The sequence below is a fragment of the Pseudophryne corroboree genome, unplaced genomic scaffold (genome assembly GCF_028390025.1).
Source record: "Pseudophryne corroboree isolate aPseCor3 unplaced genomic scaffold, aPseCor3.hap2 scaffold_445, whole genome shotgun sequence".
Lineage (NCBI taxonomy): Eukaryota > Metazoa > Chordata > Amphibia > Anura > Myobatrachidae > Pseudophryne > Pseudophryne corroboree.
In genome coordinates, this window is record NW_026970067.1 from 77575 (window position 1) to 93244 (window position 15670).

The following is a 15670-nucleotide window of genomic DNA, read 5'->3' on the forward strand; positions in this document are numbered from 1 at the left end:
GATACACAATCATTTGCATGTGCTCCACCTCCGACACACCACCCACCCAACCACCCAGTCACCAGAGCCACCCACAAACCAACTGGCTCCGTGATTTAATTTGCACAGTGTAGTCATCCAGGCAGCATGTCCTTCTCAATGGAAGGATCTCTGGTTCCATGGAATCTTCCGCATTGGAATGCTGCGGAACAAAAAGGATTTAAATATTCAGCTTGCTAGCATTCAATGTACCTGCGGCTTGGCTCTAGCACATGGGTCTTCATCCTGTGGCCCTCCAGCTGCTGTGAAACTACACATCCCAGCATGCCCTGCCACAGTTTTGCTATAAGGTATGCTAAAACTGAGGCAGGGCATGCTGGGATGTGTAGTTCCACAGCAGCTGGAGGGTCGCAGGTTGAAGACCCATGTTTTAGCATGCCTGTTCTATGATGCATGTTCCGTGATGTCACAATCAGCTTGGAATGGGGTGTCTAGCAGGCATTTGCTGACAGCCACTTGAGGGAGACACACATCAGGAGATGCAGCATATCGGAGGTCTTCGATGCCTTTCCAGCAAATGCACACCACCTGCTGCTGGTCTGGACACAAAACAATGCCCACAATCGAAGTCCCAAAATGCCCAACTACAGGATTCATGTAAGTAGTAAATTTAGGAATGAATTTAGAAGTAGGAAATTAAGTTAGTTCACAAGTACATTCAAATTCAGATCTAAAGTCTAGGTAGGCCTCACGTCCTGGCAGCCGCCAGCATTTAAAAATGCCTTGATTAGAGGTACGGAATTAAATGTAGATAAGAAGTAGACACAAAATAAGACTCCGCAGAGCAGTTATCAGGTGTTTTTATCAATTGTTGCATTTAAAAAATCAAGCAATTAGGTTGCAACAATGTAACCCTATTTGCAAAATAGTACTAAATAAGTTTGTCGATGTAAGACATTTGCAAAGGCGCATCCAAAACACGCTGGAAAATGCAACTGAATCTGTTTTTGGAGGCTAGAATAGGAAATGTGCATCGGTCCTACAAGTACTGAAAGCTCTTCTCCCATCTCCCTTTTCTGAAAAGCCATTTAATATATGGTTCCCAGATAGGGGACATATCAGATATTGCCTTTCAAAAGCAGCAAATATCATACCACTTCTATTGCCATCAAAGATAAACATTGATTGTTTTCAGATATTGGATTGAAAAAGCAGTCTTTATTGACATAAAGAAGCAAAAAAACATACATAAACATTACACACATAAGTACTGTGTTGCAGCACAGCCAAAACACAATACAAATGCTGTCGGTATAGTACAGTTCAAGAACTACAGCACAGGTCAGCCTACACTATAAATCATGAACTGCACTATACATTTAAACAATACAATAGTTAATAAGGCTATGGGTGTGGAGTGTAAGAGGGTGACGGAATCACAAGCCCAAAGCTTTATTGAAAGACAGACACATATAAAGGGAGGATTAATAAATACAAAGATACCCTTTACTATAGAATGTAGTCCAATCCGGTCTTTCAACTCTTCCACAACTGAAAAACGGATAGTGTTCCCAAGCCTTCCATCCTGGAATATCTTCAGTCTCTCGCCAATGAAGAAAACAATCCCTCCAGCAGACTCTTCAACCACAATACAATATCACAGCCAAAAGAGCGAGAAGCAACTACACTTGCGTTTAAACAAAATGGCTAAAACTTAGTGGAGGAAAGTGCAGTGCACCAAAACATAAGCTGACACAATCATGGAGAATGCGCCAGCATATATGCTCTTCTGTCTATATTTTCCAAACCTGCTCTTGTCCCCTCCAGTTGCTCCATGTAGATTTGACGTCTGGCAAGGTGCATAACTCACTGACAAGCAGGCACACTCCTACATGAGTTTTCTCTCTCACTAGCTGGATGATACACATTCATTTGCATGTGCTCCACCTCCGACACACCGCCCACCCAACCACCCAGTCACCAGAGCCACCCACAAGCCAACTGGCTCCGTGATTTAATTTGCACAGTGCAGTCATCCAGGCAGCATGTCCTTCTCAATGGAATAATCTCTGGTTCCATGGAATCTTCCGCATTGGAATGCTGCGGAACAAAAAGGATTTAAACATTCAGCTTGCTAGCATTCAATGTACCTGCGGTTTGGTTCTAGCACATGGGTCTTCATCCTGTGGCCCTCCAGCTGCTGTGAAACTACACATCCCAGCATGCCCTGCCACAGTTTTGCTTTTAAGGTATGCTAAAACTGAGGCAGGGCATGCTGGGATATGTAGTTCCACAGCAGCTGGAGGGTCGCAGGTTGAAGACCCATGTTCTAGCATGCCTGTTCTATGATGCATGTTCCGTGATGTCACAATCAGCTTGGAATGGGGTGTCTAGCATGCATTTGCTGACAGCCACTTGAGGCAGACACACATCAGGAGATGCAGCATATCGGAGGTCTTCGATGCCTTTCCAGCAAATGCACACCACCAGCTGCTGGTCTGGACACAAAACAATGCCCACAATTGAAGGCTCAAAATGCCCAACTACAGGATTAATGTAAGTAGTGAATTTAGGAATGAATTTAGAAGTAGGAAATTAAGTTAGTTCACAAGTACATTCAAATTCAGATCTAAAGACTAGGTAGGCCTCACGTCCTGGCAGCACCCAGCATTTAAAAATGCCTTGATTATAGGTAGGGAATTAAATGTAGATAAGAAGTAGACACAAAAGAAGACTCGACAGAGCAATTATCAGGTGTCTTTATCAATTTTTGCATTTAAAAAATCAAGCAATTAGGGAACACAATGTTGCGACAATGTAACCCTATTTGCAAAATAGTACTAAATAAGTTTGTCGATGTAAGACATTTGCAAAGGCGCAAACAAAACACGCTGGAAAATGCAACTGAATCTGTTTTTGGAGGTTAGAATAGATGCAGGATCAAGTAGCTCAATGGGTAGGGTGTTTGATTAGAATTTAACAGGTTTTAGGTTTGAATCCTGGGTATGATAGTTTGAGGTGTTATTTAATAAAGTATGTTTATATATTAGTCACACATGGCTTACTTGTACAAATGGCATGTCACCAGTTAGTGCTGACTGCTGATATGCCATTTACACAAACATGCCATGTGTGACTGTATATGCATTTAAGGAGGGCACCCCTGCAATACCACAAACCATTGAGTGTCAAGTATACTAGATATATCTTCATATCTCATGTGCTTTCTCTGAGACCAATCTTGTTATGCCCCTTCCCCACAAGGCATGCGCCTTTTGTCCATATTGCAAAAATGGGGGGGAGGGCATATAATTCTCTGTCACAGGGCACCAAAAAGTCTAGTTATGGCTCTGGTATGCATTATGTAATCTGGCAGACCATCTCTCCAACACTGGCTGGTTGGAATAGAAATCCGGTTATCTATGTGAGCAAATGACCATCAACGATTTACTCTCAAACACTAAAAAATGGACAAAAATGGTCCCCTAAACAAATTGGTTAAATTTTGGGTTTAACCAATTTGTGTAATGACCATTTTTGACCACTTTTCTAGTGTTTGGGAGCAAATGGTTAATTGACATTTGCTCCTATACATTACCAGATTTTCATTCCAACCATCCAGACTGGATAGATAGCCTGACAGATAATTGTGTAGTGTACGCCCAGGATAACTGTTAGTCATGCTTTATTTTATGGCGGCACATAAATGGGTGGACAGATCCAGGGCAAGCACTGCCCACTCATGCATAGTTGTCAACTGATGTGAAGTTCCAGGGGGCAATCTCAGTTATAAAGGGAAGTATCTGGAAATTGTCCCTAGTTAAAAAAATAAAATAAATTTGATCAACTCCATTTATTTAGTATGATATCCCAGGTGATAGGATGCCGGCAGTCAGAACAACATACTTTATTAAATAACACATCTCAAACTACCATACCCAGGATTCAAACCTATAACCTGTTGAATTCTAATCAAACACCCTACCTATTGAGCTATTTGATCCTGCATAAAAATTGTGAACATTATATGAAGCTATTGGTACTTTGCAAAAAAAAAGAATCAGCATTACAACGCAGCAGATCCATGCAGTTTGCAGCCACACACTACATGTATCTGCTCAGCCACAATGCTGATTATTTCTTCACAAAGTACAAGGTGAGCTCCAAACAGAATTCTCTAGCTTAGAATTATACCTTTCTTTGCCAAACCTAGAAGTCGGGCCCCCCACCCTGGGATCCCCCAGAGGGAGGCCTGCACCGTCATGCGGCAGGCTTGTCCGTTTTGGAAGCAGGCTGATGGGCAGCCCAGGATTGCTTCAGTCTGGGCTTGGCAGGTCTGGAAACATGAGCTTGCTTTGGGTATGCCTGACCTTGGGTACGCTTTACCTGGAGGATGAAAGGGCCAAGAAAAGTACTTTTAGCCTTCTGCGTGGTAGGAGTCATACTAGGTAGGCAAGCTGTTTTAGCAGTAGCCAGATCAGCTACAATCTTATTGAGGTCTTCTCCAAAAGGAGATTCAACTGAGGCAGCACAAGGGAACTCTCATCTGGGGACAACAACTGCAGGGAGAACACATATTTTCAGATGAACATGGTTGCTTCTCCCAGGGCAAGGCTCACCCATTGCACTCTGGGTGTGCTGCCCCTGCGATTTCCCCAAATGTGGGAAACTTGACTGCATAATTTGAGTTTTCCCTGGTCGGCTCTCATGTAATTCAGATCTCTTTGTCTCAGGTCTCTCTCCAGCCTAGTTTGCTGTCTGGTTCCACTTCTTTTTTCTTGAGCCCCTCCCTTCTATACCCTTGTGCACTATCCTGACTTCTCCTCCCGTCTGCTTACTTTGTGCCTCCCAATGCACAATGCAAACTACGGGTAGTGCTGCAGGGCCCACACCCTTTTACTTGCTTTACAGAGCAGCTCTGGAGCTGTTACAGTGCCCAGCTGCTGCAAGAAATCAGCTTGAATGCTTCAGGGGCTGGGGAATGGCCAACATGAGCCCCACACCGAAGGAGGGTGGGGGTGCTTAATGCCAACTAGGGGTCATCCAAGCACCACAAAAGGCCTCCATGCCCTGCACGCTCCTTTTCTCTTTTCATATGCAGACAAGGGTTGAAGCCACCTTTGACCCACTGCTTGGATGACATCACCATATTCAAATCCATCTGCTGCAGGCCATCCCCCAGGAATGCTTGCACTAGTTGTTGCATTTGGTTTGTTGTTTGGGGGTGCTTCAGTATTAGGCAGCCTTCTGCCACCCCATGTTCATCTGAAAATATGTGTTCTCCCTGCAGTTGTTGTCCCCAGATGAGAGTTCCCTTGTGCTGCCTCAGTTGAATCTCCTTTACTTGACAGAGATGTGCCTGAGCAGCGGCCCTCCCCAGCTCTATCCCAAATCATACTTATTTTGCATAGGAGATACTATTGTCATGAAGATTGTTTTCCCAGGGTGAGGTTCATTCATTGCATTCTGGGTATGCTGACCCCTGTGATTTCCCCAAATGTGGGAAACTCGACTGCATTATTTGTGGTAGTGGTGGACTGTGTTTGTGCTTTCCTCTGGTCAGCTCTGGTAAAGTCAGATTTCTTTGTCTCAGATCTTCCTCTAGCCTTGTTCTTCTTTTGAGAGTTCCCTTGTGCTGCCTCAGTTGGATCTCCTTCACTTGAAAGGTAGTGCCCGAGCAGCGACCCTCCCCAGCTCTAGCCCAACTCCTACTAACCTGCCAGGTGAGATACTATGATCATGAAGGTGCTTCTCCCAGGGCAAGGCTCACCCATTGCACTCTGGGTGTTCTGCCCCTTGCGATTTCCCCAAATGTGGGAAACTTGACTGCATAATTTGTGTTTCCCCTGGACGGCTCTCGTATAATTCAGATCTCTTTGTCTCAGGTCTCTCTCCAGCCTAGTATGCTGTCTGTTTCCACTTCTCTTTTCTTGAGCCCCTCCCTTCTATAACCTTGTGCACTATCCTGACTTCTCCTCCCGTCTGCTTACTTTGTGCCTTCCAATGCACAATGCAAACTACAGGTAGTGCTGCAGGGCCCACACCCTTTTACTTGCCTTACAGAGCAGCTCTGGAGCTGTTACAGTACCCAGCTGCTGCAAGAAATCAGCTTGAATGCTTCAGGGGCTGGGGCATGGCCAACATGAGCCCCACACCGAAGGAGGGTGGGGGTGTTTAATGCGAACTAGGGGTCATCCAAGCGTCGCAAAAGGCCGCCATGCCCTGCATATCCCTTTTCTCTTTTCATAAGCAGACGAGGGTTGAAGCCAACTTTGACCCACTGCTTGGATGACATCACTTGCTGCCTTTCCAATGAAGCAAGTTTAATTTAGTAATAGGTGAAAAACCATCCCTACAAAGGTGTTAATCAGATACTTGGCTTTGTGGACACTTTTCAGAGAACAAATTAGTTAGCATAAAAATAAAGCCAGAAAATGAAGAGCTGTTTAATCACTCAATTGGATTTTTCTGCAAGCGTATTTCTTTTTCTCTGCAACCCACTGCTAAGTTGTGCTTCCTAGCTGTTCTTTTATAAAATCACTTAATCAAATCTAACTCTGATTACATCAGAGAAGGCCAGGTACCCTACACCATAAGAGGGGGTTTGAAATTTTGACTTGTCTACTTAAAGATCACCAAAATCTGATGACAAGGTCAATAACATCCCTGGGTGGGATTGAACCACCAACCCTTTGGTTAATAACCAAACACACTAACCGATTGCACCACCGAGACACTTTGCAAAAGTACATACTGACAAAGGTTAATAAGCATTCATCTAGAACGTTTCCTAGAAAACTTTAAAAAGTCAATAATCTGGAGAGTTTTTGTAAGATGTTTCTTCCATCAACCAATGAAGAAACGCATTGGTACTTTCCCATGATGAGTGAGTGCTTCAGGATCTCTTGCACTTACATGTGCAGCAGAGTACTGCAATGGAAGCATGCTGGGCCCCTTAACCCAGAGGTAGGCAGATTGAAACTATCCTCTGCTATATGCATTTTTTTTTTGTTAATTAAAGTAATCCAAAACTGGGATTGATATTTTTGCTCTTTTATTTTTACTTAAAGTACAATAACTTTTACCATTTTAATTTGTTTTAATAGTATATTGACAGTATTGTTTTCTTTCAATAATCCACTTAATTTTGTTTACCCTATTATTAAAATGGTAATTGACAAAAACAAACTACATTGTCACCAGAAGAGCAATACAAAATGTACAAGTGATATATTAAAATCATCTTTCCAGCTTGAATTTCAATGATGCATTGGGGCAACGATTTTGTGAGAAACATCTTCACCCTTAAATAAAGATTTTCTTAATTCCTTACCTGTGTGCTAATTAGATATCACCTTGTTTTCACATTAAACAGACTTCCACATGAGAAAGCAGCAAGGATGCAGTGGCGTTAATGTTTCCTGGTGTCAACCTGTATTATTTCAGTAGATATTGAAATGAGGATGCATCTTGCTGCCTTTCCAATGAAGCAAGTTTAATTTAGTAATAGGTGAAAAACCATCCCTACAAAGATGTTAATCAGATACTTGGCTTTGTGGACACTTTTCAGAGAACAAATTTGTTAGCATAAAAATAAAGCCAGAAAATGAAGAGCTGCTTAATCACTCAATTTGATTTTTTTGCCAGCATATTTCTTTTTCTCTGCAAACCACTGCTAAATTGTGCTTCCTAGCTGTTTTTATAAAATCACTGAATCAAATCTAACTCTGATTACATCAGAGAAGGCCAGGTACCCTACACCATAACAGGGGTTTTTGAAATTTTGACTTGTCTACTTAAAGATCACCAAAATCTGATAACAAGGTCAATTACATCCCTGGGTGGGATTGAACCACCAACCTTTTGGTTAATAGCTGTACACACTAACTGATTGCGCCACAGCGACACTTTGCAAAAGTACATACTGACAAAGGCTAATAAGCATTCATCTAGAACGTTTCCTAGAAAAACTTTAAATAGTCAATAATCTGGAGAGTTTTTGTAAGATGTTTCTTCTATCAACCAATGAAGAAACACATTGGTACTTTCCCATGATGAGTGAGTGCTTCAGGATCTCTTGCAATTACATGTGCAGCAGAGTACTGTAATGGAAGCATGCTGGGTCCATAGCCCAGAGGTAGGCAGATTGAAACTATCCTCTGCTATATGCGTTTTTTTTTTTGTTAATTAAAGTAATCCAAAACTGGGATTGATATTTTTGCTCTTTTATTTTTACTTAAAGTACAATAACTTTTACCATTTTCATTTGTTTTAATAGTATATTGACAGTATTGTTTTCTTTCAAAAATCCACTTAATTTTCTTTACCCGATTATTAAAATGGTAATTGACAAAAACAAACTACATTGTCACCAGAAGAGCAATACAAAATGTACAAGTGATATATTAAAATCATCTTTCCAGCTTGAATTTCAATGATGCATTGGGGCAACGATTTTGTGAGAAACATCTTCACCCTTAAATAAAGATTTTCTTAATTCCTTACCTGTGTGCTAATTAGATATCACCTTGTTTTCACATTAAACAGACTTCCACATGAGAAAGCACAAAGGATGCAGTGGCGTTAATGTTTCCTGGTGTCAACCTGTATTATTTCAGTAGATATTGAAATGAGGATGCATCTTGCTGCCTTTCCAATGAAGCAAGTTTAATTTAGTAATAGGTTAAAAACCATCCCTACAAATGTGTTAATCAGAAACTTGGCTTTGTGGACACTTTTCAGAGAACAAATTTGTTAGCATAAAAATAAAGCCAGAAAATGAAAAGCTGTTTAATCACTCAATTGGATTTTTTTGCCAGCATATTTCTTTTTCTCTGCAACCCACTGCTAAATTGTGCTTCCTAGCTGTTTTTATAAAATCACTGAATCAAATCTAACTCTGATTACATCAGAGAAGGCCAGGTACCCTACACCATAAGAGGGGGTTTGAAATTTTCACTTGTCTACATAAAGATCACCAAAATCTGATAACAAGGTCAATTACGTCCCTGGGTGGGATTGAACCACCAACCTTTTGGTTAATAGCCTTACACAGTAACTGATTGCGCCACAGCAACACTTTGTAAAAGTCCATACTGACAAAGGCTAATAAGCATTCATCTAGAACGATTCCTAGAAACATTTTAAAAAGTCAATAATGTGGAGAGTTTTTGTAAGATGTTTCTTCCATCAACCAATGAAGAAACACATTGGTACTTTCCCATGATGAGTGAGTGCTTCAGGATCTCTTGCACTTACATGTGCAGCAGAGTACTGTAATGGAAGCATGCTGGGTCCATAACCCAGAGGTAGGCAGATTGAAACTATCCTTTGCTATATGCATTTTTTTTTTGTTCATTAAAGTAATCCAAAACTGGGATTGATATTTTAGCTTTTATTTTTACTTAAAGTACAATAACTTTTACCATTTTAATTTGTTTTAGTGCAAATGGCATATCAGCAGTCAGCACTAACTGGTGACATGCCATTTGTACAAGTAAGCCATGTGTGACTAATATATAAACATGCTTTATTAAATAACACCTCAAACTATCATACCCAGGATTCAAACCTATAACCTGTTGAATTCTAATCAAACACCCTACCCATGGAGCTACTTGATCCTGCATCTTTTCTAACCTCCAAAAACAGATTCAGTTGCATTTTCCAGCGTGTTTTGTTTGCGCCTTTGCAAATGTCTTACATCGACAAACTTATTTAGTACTATTTTGCAAATAGGGTTACATTGTCGCAACATTGTGTTCCCTAATTGCTTGATTTTTTAAATGCAACAATTGATAAAGACACCTGATAATTGCTCTGTGGAGTCTTATTTTGTGTTTTGTGTTTAGTCTTTAGATCTGAATTTGAATGTACTTGTGAACTAACTTAATTTCCTACTTCTAAATTCATTCCTAAATTCACTACTTACATGAATCCTGTAGTTGGGCATTTTGGGACTTCGATTGTGGGCATTGTTTTGTGTCCAGACCAGCAGCAGGTGGTGTGCATTTGCTGGAAAGGCATCGAAGACCTCCGATATGCTGCATCTCCTGATGTGTGTCTCCCTCAAGTGGCTGTCAGCAAATGCCTGCTAGACACCCCATTCCAAGCTGATTGTGACATCATGGAACATGCATCATAGAACAGGCATGCTAAAACATGGGTCTTCAACCTGCGACCCTCCAGCTGCTGTGGAACTACACATCCCAGCATGCCCTGCCTCAGTTTTAGCATACCTTAATAGCAAAACTGTGGCAGGGCATGCTGGGATGTGTAGTTTCACAGCAGCTGGAGGGCCACAGGATGAAGACCCATGTGCTAGAGCCAAGCCGCAGGTACATTGAATGCTAGCAAGCTGAATATTTAAATCCTTTTTGTTCCGCAGCATTCCAATGCGGAAGATTCCATGGAACCAGAGATCCTTCCATTGAGAAGGACATGCTGCCTGGATGACTACACTGTGCAAATTAAATCACGGAGCCAGTTGGCTTGTGGGTGGCTCTGGTGACTGGGTGGTTGGGTGGGTGGTGTGTCGGAAGTGGAGCGCATGCAAATGATTGTGTATCATCCAGCTAGTGAGAGAGAAAACTCATGCAGGAGTGTTCCTGCTTGTCAGTGGGTTATGCACCTTGCCAGACGTTAAATCTACATAGAGCAGCTGGAGGGGACAAGAGCAGGTTTGCAAAATATAGATAGAAGAGCATATATGCTGGCGCATTCTCCATGATTGTGTCAGCTTATGTTTTGGTGCACTGCACTTTCCTCCACTAAGTTTTAGCCATTTTTGTTAAGCTCAAGTGTAGTTGCTTCTCGGCCTTTTGGCTGTGATCTTGTATCGTGGTTGAAGGGTCTGCTGGAGGGAGGGATTGTTTTCTTCATTGGCGAAAGACCAAAGATATTCCAGGATGGAAGGCTTGGGAACACTATCTGTTTTTCAGTTGTGGAAGAGCACAGAGGTCGGATTGGACTACATTCTATAGTAAAGGATATCTTTCTATTTATTGACCCTCCCCTTATATGTGTCTGTGTTACAATAAAGCTTCGGTTTTGTGAATCCCTCACCCTCTTACACTCCACACCCATAGCCTTATTAACTGTTGTATTATTGTATACTTTAAATGTATAGTGCAGTTCATGATTTATAGTGTAGACTGGCCTGTGCTGTAGTTCTTGAACTGTACTATACCGTCAGCATTTGTATTGTGTTTTGGCTGTGCTGCAACACTGTATTTATGTGTGCAATGTTTATGTATGTTTTTTTTTTATGTCAATAAAGACTGCTTTTTCAAGCCAATATCTGAAAACAATCAATGTTTATCTTTGATGGCAATAAAAGTGGTATGATATTTGATGCTTTTGAAATCCAATATCTGATATGTCCCCTATCTGGGAACCATATATTAAATGGCTTTTCAGAAAAGGGAGATGGGAGAAGAGCTTTCATTACTTGTAGGACCGATGCACATAAAGAAGCAAAAAAACATACATAAACATTACACACATAAGTACCGCGTTGCGGCACAGCCAAAACACAATAGAAATGCTGATGGTATAGTACAGTTCAAGAACTACAGCACAGGCCAGCCTACACTATAAATCATGAACTGCACTATACATTTAAACTGTACAATAATACAACAGTTAATAAGGCTATGGGTGTGGAGTGTAAGAGGGTGAGGGAATCACAAGCCCGAAGCTTTATTGAAAGACTGACACATATAAGGGGAGGTTTAATAAATAGAAAGACATCCTTTACTATAGAATGTAGTCCAATCCGACCTCTGTGCTCTTCCACAACTGAAAAACAGATAGTGTTCCCAAGCCTTCCATCCTGGAATATCTTTGGTCTTTCGCCAATGAAGAAAGCAATCCCTCCCTCCAGCAGACCCTTCAACCACAATACAAGATCACAGCCAAAAGGCCGAGAAGCAACTACACTTGAGCTTAACAAAAATGGCTAAAACTTAGTGGAGGAAAGTGCAGTGCACCAAAACATAAGCTGACACAATCATGGAGAATGCGCCAGCATATATGCTCTTCTATCTATATTTTGCAAACATGCTCTTGTCCCCTCCAGCTGCTCTATGTAGATTTAACGTCTGGCAAGGTGCATAACCCACTGACAAGCAGGCACACTCCTGCATGAGTTTTCACTCTCACTAGCTGGATGATACACAATCATTTGCATGTGCTCCACCTCCGACACACCACCCACCCAACCACCCAGTCACCAGAGCCACCCACAAACCAACTGGCTCCGTGATTTAATTTGCACAGTGTAGTCATCCAGGCAGCATGTCCTTCTCAATGGAAGGATCTCTGGTTCCATGGAATCTTCCGCATTGGAATGCTGCGGAACAAAAAGGATTTAAATATTCAGCTTGCTAGCATTCAATGTACCTGCGGCTTGGCTCTAGCACATGGGTCTTCATCCTGTGGCCCTCCAGCTGCTGTGAAACTACACATCCCAGCACGCCCTGCCACAGTTTTGCTATAAGGTATGCTAAAACTGAGGCAGGGCATGCTGGGATGTGTAGTTCCACAGCAGCTGGAGGGTCGCAGGTTGAAGACCCATGTTTTAGCATGCCTGTTCTATGATGCATGTTCCGTGATGTCACAATCAGCTTGGAATGGGGTGTCTAGCAGGCATTTGCTGACAGCCACTTGAGGGAGACACACATCAGGAGATGCAGCATATCGGAGGTCTTCGATGCCTTTCCAGCAAATGCACACCACCTGCTGCTGGTCTGGACACAAAACAATGCCCACAATCGAAGTCCCAAAATGCCCAACTACAGGATTCATGTAAGTAGTGAATTTAGAAGTAGGAAATTAAGTTAGTTCACAAGTACATTCAAATTCAGATCTAAAGTCTAGGTAGGCCTCACGTCCTGGCAGCCGCCAGCATTTAAAAATGCCTTGATTAGAGGTACGGAATTAAATGTAGATAAGAAGTAGACACAAAATAAGACTCCGCAGAGCAGTTATCAGGTGTTTTTATCAATTGTTGCATTTAAAAAATCAAGCAATTAGGGAACACAATGTTGCAACAATGTAACCCTATTTGCAAAATAGTACTAAATAAGTTTGTCGATGTAAGACATTTGCAAAGGCGCATCCAAAACACGCTGGAAAATGCAACTGAATCTGTTTTTGGAGGCTAGAATAGGAAATGTGCATCGGTCCTACAAGTACTGAAAGCTCTTCTCCCATCTCCCTTTTCTGAAAAGCCATTTAATATATGGTTCCCAGATAGGGGACATATCAGATATTGCCTTTCAAAAGCAGCAAATATCATACCACTTCTATTGCCATCAAAGATAAACATTGATTGTTTTCAGATATTGGATTGAAAAAGCAGTCTTTATTGACATAAAGAAGCAAAAAAACATACATAAACATTACACACATAAGTACTGTGTTGCAGCACAGCCAAAACACAATACAAATGCTGTCGGTATAGTACAGTTCAAGAACTACAGTACAGGTCAGCCTACACTATAAATCATGAACTGCACTATACATTTAAACAATACAATAGTTAATAAGGCTATGGGTGTGGAGTGTAAGAGGGTGACGGAATCACAAGCCCAAAGCTTTATTGAAAGACAGACACATATAAAGGGAGGATTAATAAATACAAAGATACCCTTTACTATAGAATGTAGTCCAATCCGGTCTTTCAACTCTTCCACAACTGAAAAACGGATAGTGTTCCCAAGCCTTCCATCCTGGAATATCTTCAGTCTCTCGCCAATGAAGAAAACAATCCCTCCAGCAGACTCTTCAACCACAATACAATATCACAGCCAAAAGAGCGAGAAGCAACTACACTTGCGTTTAAACAAAATGGCTAAAACTTAGTGGAGGAAAGTGCAGTGCACCAAAACATAAGCTGACACAATCATGGAGAATGCGCCAGCATATATGCTCTACTGTGTATATTTTCCAAACCTGCTCTTGTCCCCTCCAGTTGCTCCATGTAGATTTGACGTCTGGCAAGGTGCATAACTCACTGACAAGCAGGCACACTCCTGCATGAGTTTTCTCTCTCACTAGCTGGATGATACACATTCATTTGCATGTGCTCCACCTCCGACACACCGCCCACCCAACCACCCAGTCACCAGAGCCACCCACAAGCCAACTGGCTCCGTGATTTAATTTGCACAGTGCAGTCATCCAGGCAGCATGTCCTTCTCAATGGAATAATCTCTGGTTCCATGGAATCTTCCGCATTGGAATGCTGCGGAACAAAAAGGATTTAAACATTCAGCTTGCTAGCATTCAATGTACCTGCGGTTTGGTTCTAGCACATGGGTCTTCATCCTGTGGCCCTCCAGCTGCTGTGAAACTACACATCCCAGCATGCCCTGCCACAGTTTTGCTATTAAGGTATGCTAAAACTGAGGCAGGGCATGCTGGGATATGTAGTTCCACAGCAGCTGGAGGGTCGCAGGTTGAAGACCCATGTTCTAGCATGCCTGTTCTATGATGCATGTTCCGTGATGTCACAATCAGCTTGGAATGGGGTGTCTAGCATGCATTTGCTGACAGCCACTTGAGGCAGACACACATCAGGAGATGCAGCATATCGGAGGTCTTCGATGCCTTTCCAGCAAATGCACACCACCAGCTGCTGGTCTGGACACAAAACAATGCCCACAATTGAAGGCTCAAAATGCCCAACTACAGGATTAATGTAAGTAGTGAATTTAGGAATGAGTTTAGAAGTAGGAAATTAAGTTAGTTCACAAGTACATTCAAATTCAGATCTAAAGACTAGGTAGGCCTCACGTCCTGGCAGCACCCAGCATTTAAAAATGCCTTGATTATAGGTAGGGAATTAAATGTAGATAAGAAGTAGACACAAAAGAAGACTCCACAGAGCAATTATCAGGTGTCTTTATCAATTTTTGCATTTAAAAAATCAAGCAATTAGGGAACACAATGTTGCGACAATGTAACCCTATTTGCAAAATAGTACTAAATAAGTTTGTCGATGTAAGACATTTGCAAAGGCGCAAACAAAACACGCTGGAAAATGCAACTGAATCTGTTTTTGGAGGTTAGAATAGATGCAGGATCAAGTAGCTCAATGGGTAGGGTGTTTGATTAGAATTTAACAGGTTATAGGTTTGAATCCTGGGTATGATAGTTTGAGGTGTTATTTAATAAAGTATGTTTATATATTAGTCACACATGGCTTACTTGTACAAATGGCATGTCACCAGTTAGTGCTGACTGCTGATATGCCATTTACACAAACATGCCATGTGTGACTGTATATGCATTTAAGGAGGGCACCCCTGCAATACCACAAACCATTGAGTGTCAAGTATACTAGATTTATCTTCATATCTCATGTGCTTTCTCTGAGACCAATCTTGTTATGCCCCTTCCCCACAAGGCATGCGCCTTTTGTCCATATTGCAAAAATGGGGGGGAGGGCATATAATTCTCTGTCACAGGGCACCAAAAAGTCTAGTTATGGCTCTGGTATGCATTATGTAATCTGGCAGACCATCTCTCCAACACTGGCTGGTTGGAATAGAAATCCGGTTATCTATGTGAGCAAATGACCATCAACGATTTACTCTCAAACACTAAAAAATGGACAAAAATGGTCCCCTAAACAAATTGGTTAAATTTTGGGTTTAACCAATTTGTGTAATGACCATTTTTGACC

At 41.7% G+C, this 15670-nt stretch overlaps 2 non-coding genes across 2 annotated transcripts; both read left to right on the forward strand.

Annotated features, from left to right (window-relative positions):
* The first annotated feature begins 5373 nt into the window (after positions 1-5373).
* Positions 5374-5537, forward strand: LOC135026454 (U1 spliceosomal RNA). The gene has a single exon (XR_010223071.1). It is a non-coding gene; the product is annotated as a U1 spliceosomal RNA (small nuclear RNA).
* A 150-nt stretch (positions 5538-5687) lies between these two features.
* LOC135026539 (U1 spliceosomal RNA) lies at positions 5688-5851 on the forward strand. The gene has a single exon (XR_010223154.1). It is a non-coding gene; the product is annotated as a U1 spliceosomal RNA (small nuclear RNA).
* The last annotated feature ends 9819 nt before the right edge of the window (positions 5852-15670 follow it).